This window comes from Leuresthes tenuis, unplaced genomic scaffold, assembly GCF_036924035.1.
Source record: "Leuresthes tenuis unplaced genomic scaffold, fLeuTen1.0.hap1 SCAF_4, whole genome shotgun sequence".
In the NCBI taxonomy this organism is placed as follows: domain Eukaryota; kingdom Metazoa; phylum Chordata; class Actinopteri; order Atheriniformes; family Atherinopsidae; genus Leuresthes; species Leuresthes tenuis.
In genome coordinates, this window is record NW_027325358.1 from 33,114,050 (window position 1) to 33,127,462 (window position 13,413).

Sequence of the window (13,413 nt, forward strand, 5' to 3'; positions counted from 1 at the left end):
TGGATGAAAGCTATATGTTCAGCTGTAATGTCATGTAAAAACAATCTCTACATGACATTTACTCCCAGGTGTGACCAGTTAGGTCCTTAAGATATCAACAGGCTGTATAAAGCTACAACCGTTGCGGCTGTGTGTTTGTGCCAAATGCGCAAAGCCCATCCGCGCTTCCCAAAATTGGAGTGAGTACTCATAAATCACGTGAATAACATGAATAAACGTTTTTACTGAATTTTGTTGTGTTTTATACGTTCTATGCTGTCATTTCTCTCTTCTCCTATTGGCAAGGCAAGGCAGAGTGCTCGCAACTGTGTCCTGTGCAGTAGCCGTGATATCTGTAATTGCAATTATTACTTTTGCATATGATGACAGCGTGCAAAAGACGCATGGGCTCTGTGGAGAGCTCCGCTCCAGCTGGCTGCTGTGACAGCTCACTGACACTGTATTTCTGCTTAATCAGTTGCAGTCTCGCCAGAGTTACATTAATATCTGTATTTTTATATTTGAAATTCAGGGGATTTTGATAATAGATTGTTAAAGTTTGTTTCGAAGGCTGTGGCCTCTGCATGTGCAAAGCTTGTGCGCCAAACTTTAGGGCGTATTTGCGCCGGCATATCATTAGTGCAAAATGTTTTGGGTAAAAAATAGGCTATTAAAAGGAACTGTCGGAATGGCGGTATGTTAAAAAAAACAAAAAACATACCGCCATTCCGACCATAGGAGGAAAAAAGTGTCGGAATGGTGGGACGTTTGATAAAAAATTAAGTGTCGCCATTCCGACAATTGGAGACCCATGTCGGAATGGCGAGATGTCGGAATGGCAGCATGTAACCATGATGAAGGAGAGACCATTTGAGCAGCACAGCCATTTTGCAGCACAGGGACAGCAGTCCAAGTTACAGGATCTCCCACGTGGTATCACCTGTCACATTGTGTCAAGGCATCAAAAGAAGAAAAAATCACCAAACTCAAGGACAAAAAGACAAAGACTCCGGTGAACGAAGACAGAGGACTGACAAACCAGAAATACAAAAGGATTCTCGATATCAAGATCCAGAAGAAGAGGCTAACAATGCCACGAACACTTACGATGCTGGGAATGATGCCAGCAATGAACAGAGAAGAAGATTCAGTGTCATCAATCTGCAACACGTGCCTCTAATGAGGGGGTGAATATAGAATCCTCAACGATTACAACGTCTCTGGGAACTGTGACAACAACAAGGTTTAAACCATTTTGATATATATTGTAACCTATTGTCTAAGGAATAGTGCTGAAAATGAGGTAAATCTAATCCACCACTGTCCTTGGTCTTCTGTAGGGTTTTTAAACTAATACGTGGTGGTTTGTTTTTCCACAGAAATTTGGAGATGCATGAATCTAGTGACTTAAACCAAGTAGCAGATGGTTTTATGGGGATCATTGAGAACAAATAGTTAACTTTTGGTAGTATCATCATTTTAATGGATGTAACTCTCCCCATAAGTGATATAGGTAAGGACTTCCAACGAGAGATCGTTCTCTACTGTCTTTAATAATTGCACATAATTTAGCTTTGTTAGCTCTGAGAGCCTGGAGGAAATGTTTATGCCTAAATATCTAATATTTCCTGACTGTAAAGTGATCACAGGTATATTATGGACCCTACAGTTAATGGGCAGAACTGTGGTCTTAGACCAGTTGATAGAGTAGTCAGAAAGTGCTGAGAATTTATTTATGAGTGTGATCGTGTGAGTGAGAGACGTCTGTGAGTTCTGAAGGAAAAGTAATACATCATCAGCATAAAGACTTATTTTATGCTCAATATTTTGGGATTAATTACTCACAAACGGGTAAGAAAAGGTAGTATTGCCAGACCATACATGATCAAAACAGGGAGCGGAGGTGGTTCAGCTGCAAGGTGTGAATGTCTGACTATAGTTTGTAAAAAGCAGGTAAGATAAGGTGCGAATGCCCGACAATGTATGATCAAAAGAGGGAGCGGAGGTTTTCGGCTACTAGAAGATTTGAATGTCCATCAATAATTGCTTTAAAACATGAAAGAAAATTTTCGAATATCAAACCGCACATGATCATAAGCGGGAGAGGAGTTGTTCAGCTGCAAGAAGGTGTGAATGTCCACCCATAATTACTGAAAAATGGGTAAGAAAAGGTGAAAATGCCCAACCATACATCATCAAAAGCAGGAGTGGATGTGTTCGGCTACAAGAAGGTTTGAATGTCCGACCATAGTTTGTAAAAAGCGGGTAAGAAAAGGTTCGAATGCCCGAACATAGACCATCAAAAGAGGGAGCGGAGGTGTTCCGCTGTAAGAAGGTGTAAATGTCCGACCATAGTTGGTAAAAAGCGGGTAAGAAAAGGTTAAAATACCCGACTGTACACAATCAATAGCGGGAGCGGAGTTGTTTGGCTACAAGAAGGTGTGAAAGTCCGACCACGGTTTGTAAAAAGCGGGTAAGAAAAGGTTCGAATGCCCGAATATATACCATCAAAAGTGGAAGTGGATGTGTTCGGCTGCAAGAAGGTGTGAACGTCCGACCAAAGTTTGTAAAAAGCAGTTAAGAAAAGGTTCGAATATCCAACCAAACATAATCAAAAGCGAGAGCAGAGCTGTTCGACTGCAAGTAGGTGTGAATGTCAGATCATAATTTGCAAAAAGCTGATGAGAAAGGGTGAGAATGCCCGGCTATACACCATCAAATGCGGGAGCGGAAGTGTTCGGCTGTGAGTAGGTGTGAATGTCCGACCATAATTGCTGAAAAATGTGTTAGAAGAGACTAGAATGCCGGACAATACATAATCAAATGCGGGAGCGCAGTGTTTCGGCTGTGAGTAGGTGTGAATCTCCGAGCATAGTTTGTAAAAAGGGGGTAAGAATAGGTTCGAATGCCCGAACATACACTATCAAAACAGGGAGCTGAGGTGGCTCAGCTGCAAGGTGTGAATGTCCGACCATATTTGGTAAAAAGCGGGTAAGAAAAGGTTAAAATACCCGACTATACACAATCAATAGCGGGAGAGGAGGTGTTCAGCTGCAAGAAGGTGTGAATGTCCACCCATAATTACTGAAAAATGGGTAAGAAAAGGTGCGAATGCCCAACCATACATTATCAAAAGCAGGTGTGAATGTCAGATCATAATTTGCAAAAAGCTGATGAGAAAGGGTGAGAATGCCCGACTATACACCATCAAATGCGGGAGCGGAGTTGTTCGGCTGTGAGTAAGTGTGAATGTCCGACCATAATTGCTGAAAAATGTGTTAGAAAAGGTAAGAATGCCGGTCCATACATCATCAAAAGCGGGAGAGGTGGTGTTCGGCTGCAAGTAGGTGTGAATGTCCAGCCATAATTACTAACAAACGGGTAAGAAAAGGTAGTATTGCCAGACCATACATGATCAAAACAGGGAGCGGAGGTGGTTCAGCTGCAAGAAGGTGTGAATGTCCGACTAAAGTTCAAATATATTAACAAAAGCGGGAGGAGAGGTCTTCGGATGAGAGTGGTTGAGAATTTCCAACCATAATCTATAAAATGCGGTGAAATTAAAGGTGTGATAGAACACTAAAAGGTGGAGCGGAAGTGTTCGGCTGCAAGAAGGTGTGAATGTCCGACTATATTTGGTGAAAAGCAGGTGAAGCAAGGTCTGAATGCCCAACCTTACATCATCAAAAGCGAGATCAGAGGTGTTTGGCTGCATGAAGGCCATAGTTTGCCAAAAGCGGGTAAGCTGCGAATGACCGACTAAATATCAACAAAAGGTCTTCGGATGCAAGTGGGTGTGAATATCCCACCATACAAGTATGGTGGAGAGGAAGCTGTGAACAGCCGACCAGAGTTTGCAAAAAGCGGGTGAGACAAGGTGCGAATGTCCAACAATACATGATCAAAACAGGGAGCGGAGGTGTTTGGCTGTGACAAGGTGTGAATGTCCACCCAAAATTAATGAAAATCGGGCAAAAAGTAGGTTTGAATGCCCAAGCATACATCATCAAAAGAAGGAGTGGATGTGTTCGGCTACAAGAAGGTTTGAATGTCCGAGCATAGTTTGTAAAAAGCGGGTAAGAAAAGGTTCGAATGCCCAAACATACACCATCAAAAGAGGGAGCGGAGGTGTTCCGGTGTTAGAAGGTGTGAATGTCCGACCATAGTTGGTAAAAAGTGGGTAAGAAAAGGTTAAAATACCCGACTGTACACAATCAATAGGGGGAGCGGAGTTGTTCGGCTACAAGAAGGTGTGAAAGTCCATCCATGGTTTGTAAAAAGCTGGTAAGAAAAGGTTCGAATGCCCGAATATATACCATCAAAAGCGGAAGCGGAGGTGTTCGGCTGCAAGAAGGTGTGAACGTCCGACCAAAGTTTGTAAAAAGCAGTTAAGAAAAGGTTCGAATATCCAACCAAACATAATCAAAAGCGGGAGCAGAGCTGTTCGACTGCAAGTAGGTGTGAATGTCCAGCCATAATTACTCACAAACGGGTAAGAAAAGGTAGTATTGCCAGACCATACATGATCAAAACAGGGAGCTGAGGTGGTTCAGCACCAAGGTGTGAATGTCTGACTATAGTTTGTAAAAAGCGGGTAAGATAAGGTGCGAATGCCCGACAATGTATAATCAAAAGAGGGAGCAGAGGTTTTCGGCTACAAGAAGGTTTGAATGTCCGACCATAGTTGGTAAAAAGCGGGTAAGAAAAGGTTAAAATACCCGACTGTACACAATCAATAGCGGGAGCGGAGTTGTTCGGCTACAAGAAGGTGTGAAAGTCCAACCATCGTTTGTAAAAAGCTGGTAAGAAAAGGTTCGAATGCCCGAATATATACCATCAAAAGCGGAAGCGGAGGTGTTAATTTTATAGCAAAATCCCAAATCATGCAGAACGTATGAAAATAAGCTTGTTTTCGGATTCCTGATCCTTCAGTGTTGCTATTTCTTCTACTGCAAAATACAATGTTGTTCTTTGTTGAAGTCAATCTAGACATTGATAAATATGAAGGACAAAGCAGTTTTAACATAGTTTGAGTAAAGGAATTCATTTTATACATAAAATCCCAAATCATGCAGAACGTATGAAAATAAGCTTATTCTCGGATTCCTGATCCTTCAGTGTTGCTCTTTCTACTACTGCAAAATACAATGTTGTTCTTTGTTGAAGTAAATCTAGACATTGATAAATATGAAGGACAAAGCAGTTTTCACTTGGTTTGAGTGAAGGAATTAATTTTATACATAAAATCCCAAATCATGCAGAACGTATGAAAAGAAGCTTATTCTCGGATTCCTGATCCTTCAGTGTTGCTTTTTCTTCTACTGCAAAATACAATGTTGTTCTTTGTTGAAGTCGATCTAGACATTGATAAATATGAAGAACAAAGCAGTTTTAACTTGGTTTGAGTGAAGGAATTCATTTTATACATAAAATCCCAAATCATGCAGAACGTATGAAAATAAGCTTATTCTCGGATTACTGATCCTTCAGTGTTGCTCTTTCTTCTACTGCAAAATCCAGTGTTGTTCTTTGTTGAAGTCAATCTAGACATTGATAAATATGAAGGACAAAGCAGTTTTAACATAGTTTGAGTGAAGGCATTCATTTATAGTAAAATCAATAATCGTGCAGAACTCATGAAAATAAGCTTATTCTCGGATTCCTAAAACTTTTTATTTGCTCTTTCTTTACTGCAAAGTACAATGTTGTTCTTTGTTGAAGTCGATCTAGACATTGATAAATATGAAGGACAAAGCAGTTTTCACTTGGTTTGAGTGAAGGATTTGCAGCTGAAAACCTCCCGCTCCAGCTTTTGATTGTGTATAGTCGGGCTTTCGAGCCTTTTCTTACCCGGTTTTTAGAAATTATGGTTGGACATTCAGACCTTGCAGCCGAAGACCTCCACTCCCTCTTTTGATCATACATTGTCGGGCATTCGCACCTTGTCTTACCCGCTTTTTACAAACTATAGTCAGACATTCACACCTTGCAGCTGAACCACCTCAGCTCCCTGTTTTGATCATGTATGGTCTGGCAATACTACCTTTTCTTACCCGTTTGTGAGTAATTATGGCTGGACATTCACACCTACTTGCAGTCGAACAGCTCTGCTCCCGCTTTTGATGGTATATATTCGGGCATTCGAACCTTTTCTTAACTGCTTTTTACAAACTTTGGTCGGACGTTCACACCTTCTTGCAGCCGAACACCTCCGCTTCCGCTTTTGATGGTGTATATTCGGGCATTTGAACCTTTTCTTAGCAGCTTTTTACAAACCATGGTTGAACTTTCACACCTTCTTGTAGCCGAACACCTCCGCTCCCGCTTTTGATGGTGTATAGTCAGTTATTTGAACCTTTTCTTACCCGCTTTTTACAAACTATGGTCGGACATTCAAACCTTCTTGTAGCCGAAAACCTCCGCTCCCTCTTTTGATCATACATTGTCGGGCATTCGCACCTTTTCTTACCCGTTTTTTACAAACCATGGTTGGACTGTCACACATTCTTGTAGCCAAACACCTCCTCTCCCGCTATTGATTGTGTACAGTCGGGTATTTTAACCTTTTCTTACCCGTGTTTTACCAACTATGGTCGGACATTCACACCTTCTTACAGCGGAACACCTCCGCTCCCTCTTTTGATGGTGTATGTTTGGGCATTCGAACCTTTTCTTACCCGCTTTTTACAAACTATGGTCGGACATTCAAACCTTCTTGTAGCTGAACACATCCACTCCTGCTTTTGATGATGTATGGTTGGGCATTCAAACCTACTTGTTGCCCGCTTTTCATTAATTTTGGGTGGACATTCACACCTTGTCACAGCCAAACACCTCCGCTCCCTGTTTTGATCATGTATGGTTGGACATTCGCACCTTTTCTCACCCACTTTTTGCCAACTATGGTCGGCTGTTCACAGCTTCCTCTCCACCATACTTGTATGGTGGGATATTCACACCCACTTGCATCCGAAGACCTTTTGTTGATATTTAGTCGGTCATTCGCAGCTTACCCGCTTTTGGCAAACTATGGCCTTCATGCAGCCAAACACCTCTGATCTCGCTTTTGATGATGTAAGGTTGGGCATTCAGACCTTGCTTCACCTGCTTTTCACCAAATATAGTCGGACATTCACACCTTCTTGCAGCCGAACACTTCCGCTCCACCTTTTAGTGTTCTATCACACCTTTTTTTTCTCCGCATTTTATAGATTATGGTTGGAAATTCTCAACCACTCTCATCCGAAGACCTCTCCTCCCGCTTTTGTTAATATATTTGAACTTTAGTCGGACATTCACACCTTCTTGCAGCTGAACCACCTCCGCTCCCTGTTTTGATCATGTATGGTCTGGCAATACTACCTTTTCTTACCCGTTTGTTAGTAATTATGGCTGGACATTCACACCTACTTGCAGCCGAACACCACCTCTCCCGCTTTTGATGATGTATGGACCGGCATTCTTACCTTCTCTAACACATTTTTCAGCAATTATGGTCGGAGATTCACACTTACTCACAGCCGAACAACTCCGCTCCCGCATTTGATGGTGTACAGTCGGGCATTCTCACCCTTTCTCATCAGCTTTTTGCAAATTATGATCTGACATTCACACCTGCTTTTGATAATGTATGGTTGGGCATTCGCACCTTTTCTTACCCATTTTTCAGTAATTATGGGTGGACATTCACACCTTCTTGCAGCTGAACACCTCCTCTCCCGCTATTGATTGTGTACAGTCGGGTATTTTAACCTTTTCTTACCCGCTTTTTACCAAATATGGTCGGACATTCACACCGTCTTACAGCGGAACACCTCTGCTCCCGCTTTTGATGGTGTATAGTCAGGCATTTGAACCTTTTCTTACCCGCTTTTTACAAACTATGGTCGGACATTCAAACCTTCTTGTAGCCGAAAACCTCCGCTCCCTCTTTTGATTATACATTGTTGGGCATTCGCACCATATTTACAAACTATAGTCAGACATTCACACCTTGCAGCTGAGCCACCTCAGCTCCCTGTTTTGATAGTGTATGTTCGGGCATTCGAACCTATTCTTACGCCCTTTTTACAAACTATGCTCGGAGATTCACACCTACTCACAGCCGAACAACTCCGCTCCCGCATTTGATGATGTATTGTCCGGCATTCTAGTCTCTTCTAACACATTTTTCAGCAATTATGGTCGGACATTCACACCTACTCACAGCCGAACACTTCCGCTCCCGCATTTGATGGTGTATAGCCGGGCATTCTCACCCTTTCTCATCAGCTTTTTGCAAATTATGATCTGACATTCACACCTACTTGCAGTCGAACAGCTCTGCTCCCGCTTTTGATTATGTTTGGTTGGATATTCGAACCTTTTCTTAACTGCTTTTTACAAACTTTGGTCGGACGTTCACACCTTCTTGCAGCCGAACACATCCACTTCCACTTTTGATGGTATATATTCGGGCATTCGAACCTTTTCTTACCCGCTTTTTACAAACCGTGGTCGGACTTTCACACCTTCTTGTAGCCAAACAACTCCGCTCCCGCTATTGATTGTGTACAGTCGGGTATTTTAACCTTTTCTTACCCGCTTTTTACCAACTATGGTCGGACATTTACACCTTCTTACAGCGGAACACCTCCGCTCCCTCTTTTGATGGTCTATGTTCGGGCATTCGAACCTTTTCTTACCCGCTTTTTACAAACTATGGTCGGACATTCAAACCTTCTTGTAGCCGAACACATCCACTCCTGCTTTTGATGATGTATGGTTGGGCATTTTCACCTTTTCTTACCCATTTTTCAGTAATTATAGGTGGACATTCACACCTTCTTGCAGCTGAACAACTCCTCTCCCGCTTATGATCATGTGCGGTTTGATATTCGAAAATTTTCTTTCATGTCTTAAAGCAATTATTGATGGACATTCAAATCTTCTTGTAGCCGAACACATCCACTCCTGCTTTTGATGATGTATGGTTTGGCATTCGCACCCTTTTTTTACTCATTTTTCAGGAATTTTGGGTGGACATTCAGACCTTCTTGCAGCCGAAAACCTCCGCTCCCTCTTTTGATCATACATTGTCGGGCATTCGAACCTTATCTTACCCGCTTTTTACAAACTATAGTCAGACATTCACACCTTGCAGCTGAACCACCTCCGCTCCCTGTTTTGATCATGTATGGTCTGGCAATACTACCTTTTCTTACCCGTTTGTGAGTAATTAATCCCAAAATATTGAGCATAAAATAAGTCTTTATGCTGATGATGTATTACTTTTCCTTCAGAACTCACAGACGTCTCTCAGTCACACGATCACACTCATAAATAAATTCTCAGCACTTTCTGACTACTCTATCAACTGGTCTAAGACCACAGTTCTGCCCATTAACTGTAGGGTCCATAATATACCTGCGATCACTTTACAGTCAGGAAATAATAGATATTTAGGCATAAACATGTCCTCCAGGCTCTCAGAGCTAACAAAGCTAAATTATGTGCAATTATTAAAGACAGTAGAGGATGATCTCTCGTTGGAAGTCCTTACCTATATCACTTATGGGGAGAGTTACATCCATTAAAATGATGATACTACCAAAAGTTAACTATTTGTTCTCAATGATCCCCATAAAACCATCTGCTACTTGGTTTAAGTCACTAGATTCATGCATCTCCAAATTTCTGTGGAAAAACAAACCAGCACGTATTAGTTTAAAAACCCTACAGAAGACCAAGGACAGTGGTGGATTAGATTTACCTCATTTTCAGCACTATTCCTTAGACAATAGGTTACAATATATATCAAAATGGTTTAAACCTTGTTGTTGTCACAGTTCCCAGAGACGTTGTAATCGTTGAGGATTCTATATTCACCCCCTCATTAGAGGCACGTAATGCAGATTGATGACACTGAATCTTCTTCTCTGTTCATTGCTGGCATCATTCCCAGCATCGTAAGTGTTCATGGCATTGTTAGCCTCTTCTTCTGGATCTTGATATCGAGAATCCTTTTGTATTTCTGGTTTGTCAGTCCTCTGTCTTCGTTCACCGGAGTCTTTGTCTTTTTGTCCTTGAGTTTGGTGATTTTTTCTTCTTTTGATGCCTTGACACAATGTGACAGGTGATACCACGTGGGAGATCCTGTAACTTGGATTGCTGTCCCTGTGCTGCGAAATGGCTGTGCTGCTCAAATGGTCTCTTCTTCATCATGGTTACATGCTGCCATTCCGACATCTCGCCATTCCGACATGGGTCTCCAATTGTCGGAATGGCGACACTTAATTTTTTATCAAACGTCCCACCATTCCGACACTTTTTTCCTCCTATGGTCGGAATGGCGGTATGTTTTTTTTTTTTTTTTTAACATACCGCCATTCCGACAGTTCCTTTTAATAGCCTATTTTTTACCCAAAACATTTTGCACTAATGATATGCCGGCGCAAATACGCCCTAAAGTTTGGCGCACAAGCTTTGCACATGCAGAGGCCACAGCCTCGCAAACAAACTTTAATAATCTATTATCAAAATCCCCTGAATTTCAAATATAAAAATACAGATATTAATGTAACTCTGGCGAGACTGAAACTGATTAAGCAGAAATACAGTGTCAGTGAGCTGTCACAGCAGCCAGCTGGAGCGGAGCTCTCCACAGAGCCCATGCGTCTTTTGCACGCTGTCATCATATGCAAAAGTAATAATTGCAATTACAGATATCACGGCTACTGCACAGGACACAGTTGCGAGCACTCTGCCTTGCCTTGCCAATAGGAGAAGAGAGAAATGACAGCATAGAACGTATAAAACACAACAAAATGCAGTAAAAACGTTTATTCATGTTATTCACGTGATTTATGAGTACTCACTCCAATTTTGGGAAGCGCGGATGGGTTTTGCGCATTTGGCACAAACACACAGCTGCAACGGTTGTAGCTTTATACAGCCTGTTGATATCTTAAGGACCTAACTGGTCACACCTGGGAGTAAATGTCATGTAGAGATTGTTTTTACATGACATTACAGCTGAACATATAGCTTTCATCCACAAACCAACGTGGGAGAGCCCGAAGACGCATGTGCCAGACGCACATAGGCATGCGTAAAACCAATTTTGACCACTTCATACTGTTTATTTGCTTTCTTTTAGTTAACTTTCGTTTCTTTTGGATTCTTGTGCGTGTTATGGAGCCGTTTTGGTCCATGTTTGTAAGCCTTTTTTTCCTGGATTAAATTTTCGGAAGTTAAAACAAGTGGCATTGGAGTGTGTGATTGAAAACCACCGCGGACTGCTTCTCCTCCTCCAGTTGCCGAGACTTTGTGTTTTTAATAACGCTTGTCTATAAACATGTGTTAAACATATAAATTGCATGAACAGAAAGAAGGGACTCACCTGTTGAGTAACACACATTTCCTTATACGGAAAGCCTTGTCGGAATGGTGGGACATTTGAACGTCAGAATAGCGGGATGTCGCAATGGTGGGACGTTTGCATGTCGGAATGATGATATGTCGGAATGGTGGGATGTCGGAATGGTGGGATGTCGGAATAGCGGGATGTCGGAATGGCGGGATTTCGGAATGGGTGTTGCCACCCCCTTCATCATATACACAGTTATTTATACATCACCTTCCACCATGAAGCGTTGTCCCTTTTTGTTTCTCTCTTTGTTCTTAAAATGCTGTTATGCATGTCTAAACCAATCCATTAAATTAGATCATTTTGGCAGTAAAGCGATCTACAATGTGCTTGGTCGCAAAGCTGCTCATCTATGGTAAACAGCTCTTCAGAAAGGCATTCTTCAATTGATTTCACTAATTCTATGTAATAATTTTGTGATTTCCTACAAAACTACACTTCTTCTCCCATCTGTCTGAGTATTTAATATTGTCTGGGTCCCGTTAAAACATGTATTTTTCCCATCTAATTCCTTGTTTGCTTTAAAACAAGTATTCCCCATTTTCTATCCCTTCAGTAGCCAACCAGTTTGTATGGAGTACACTGGAGCAACTTGACTGATCAGTAAAACACTGCTTTTGTTGTCACCGCAAGGCTTCCCCTGTCGGTTGTTTCACTGAGACACTACTGAGTAACTACAACTCAACACAGTTTATACACATAACATTCATATACATACTAACAAACAAACAAACAATAATTTATCGCAATTTTCTCATCTCTGTTTGAACGTACACCCAGGTAAATATTCCTGTAGTCTTCTCATACCGACTATGGACCCATTCATTGTTTAACTTCACTGTTTTGCAAATCCTAATTGAATATTACACATTGACATTGAACTTTACTGGATTCAGCAGCCTATATGTGAGCATTTATGTGTAAGCTGTTCTTCTTTGCATTTATCAGCAGCAAGCAATTCTTCACTGCACATGCATATGTAAATAGTAAAACAATTCCAATGTGTTAGCGAAACCTTCTATATCACAGTGGTTTCTAAGGTCTATTTTAAGTTCTTTGCCATCAGTGAGATGACATTGTTTACAAAGTGTGTCAAATTATCACTGAAGATCTTTTCAGGAATTTAAAATCTAGAAATGAGTTATTTTACGCGGGATTTTGCTACTGAGAATGCATCTGCTTGTGCACATGGAAATATTTCAGACCATTTGGTAAAAACCTCTGTTGTCACTGAGCAGAATCGTTTCCCTTAACATTAATTTAGTTCAATGAAATCTACAAAATAATGAAATAATGAAATCCAAACAAATATGTTGAAAAAGATACACTGGCTTAGGGAATTATCTTCGTTTTGGTCTTAGATTGCCCTGTGGAATGTATTTTGCACATGTTTGACCTGCTAGACAAAATTTTATTCATTTATTTATTCTAAAAAATTTTTTTTAATAATTAGTAAAACCATATGCTGTAAAAACCTGGTTCATTATTGCTTCCATCCCTCCTGTTGAGACATGACATGGTCCGTGGCTCAATACTGCAGCATATTTAAACAAATTCTTTGGCAGTATGGTTTTCCTTCCGGTCATTCATACGAGTCTATTGTAGATGGCAATTGAATAACATCTAATAATGCTAAAATATTTGTAGTTTATACATTTAGCTGTGGATGTCAACGTACCTGTTTTTCCAATGCTGTGTTAACACATGTACAGTTGAGAAGGCATACTGACTGTCAGTGTAAACGTTAACAACCTTTTTGTTATTTAATTTACAAGCTTCAGTTAAAGCTACCAATTTGACTGCTTGAACAGAGTAATTTTTTGGTAGTGGTTGTTTTAAGAAAACTTCAGTTTCTGTTACTACTGCAAATCCTGTAGCATTTGTGCCATCAGGGTTTTTTGCTTGACCTGTTGAATAAATATAGTTATTTCTGCATTTTCATAACGTATATCAGTTAAGTCTGGCCTGGGTAAAACACTGATGGTTATTTCTGACATGCAATCATGAAGCTTTCCATCTGTGGGGTA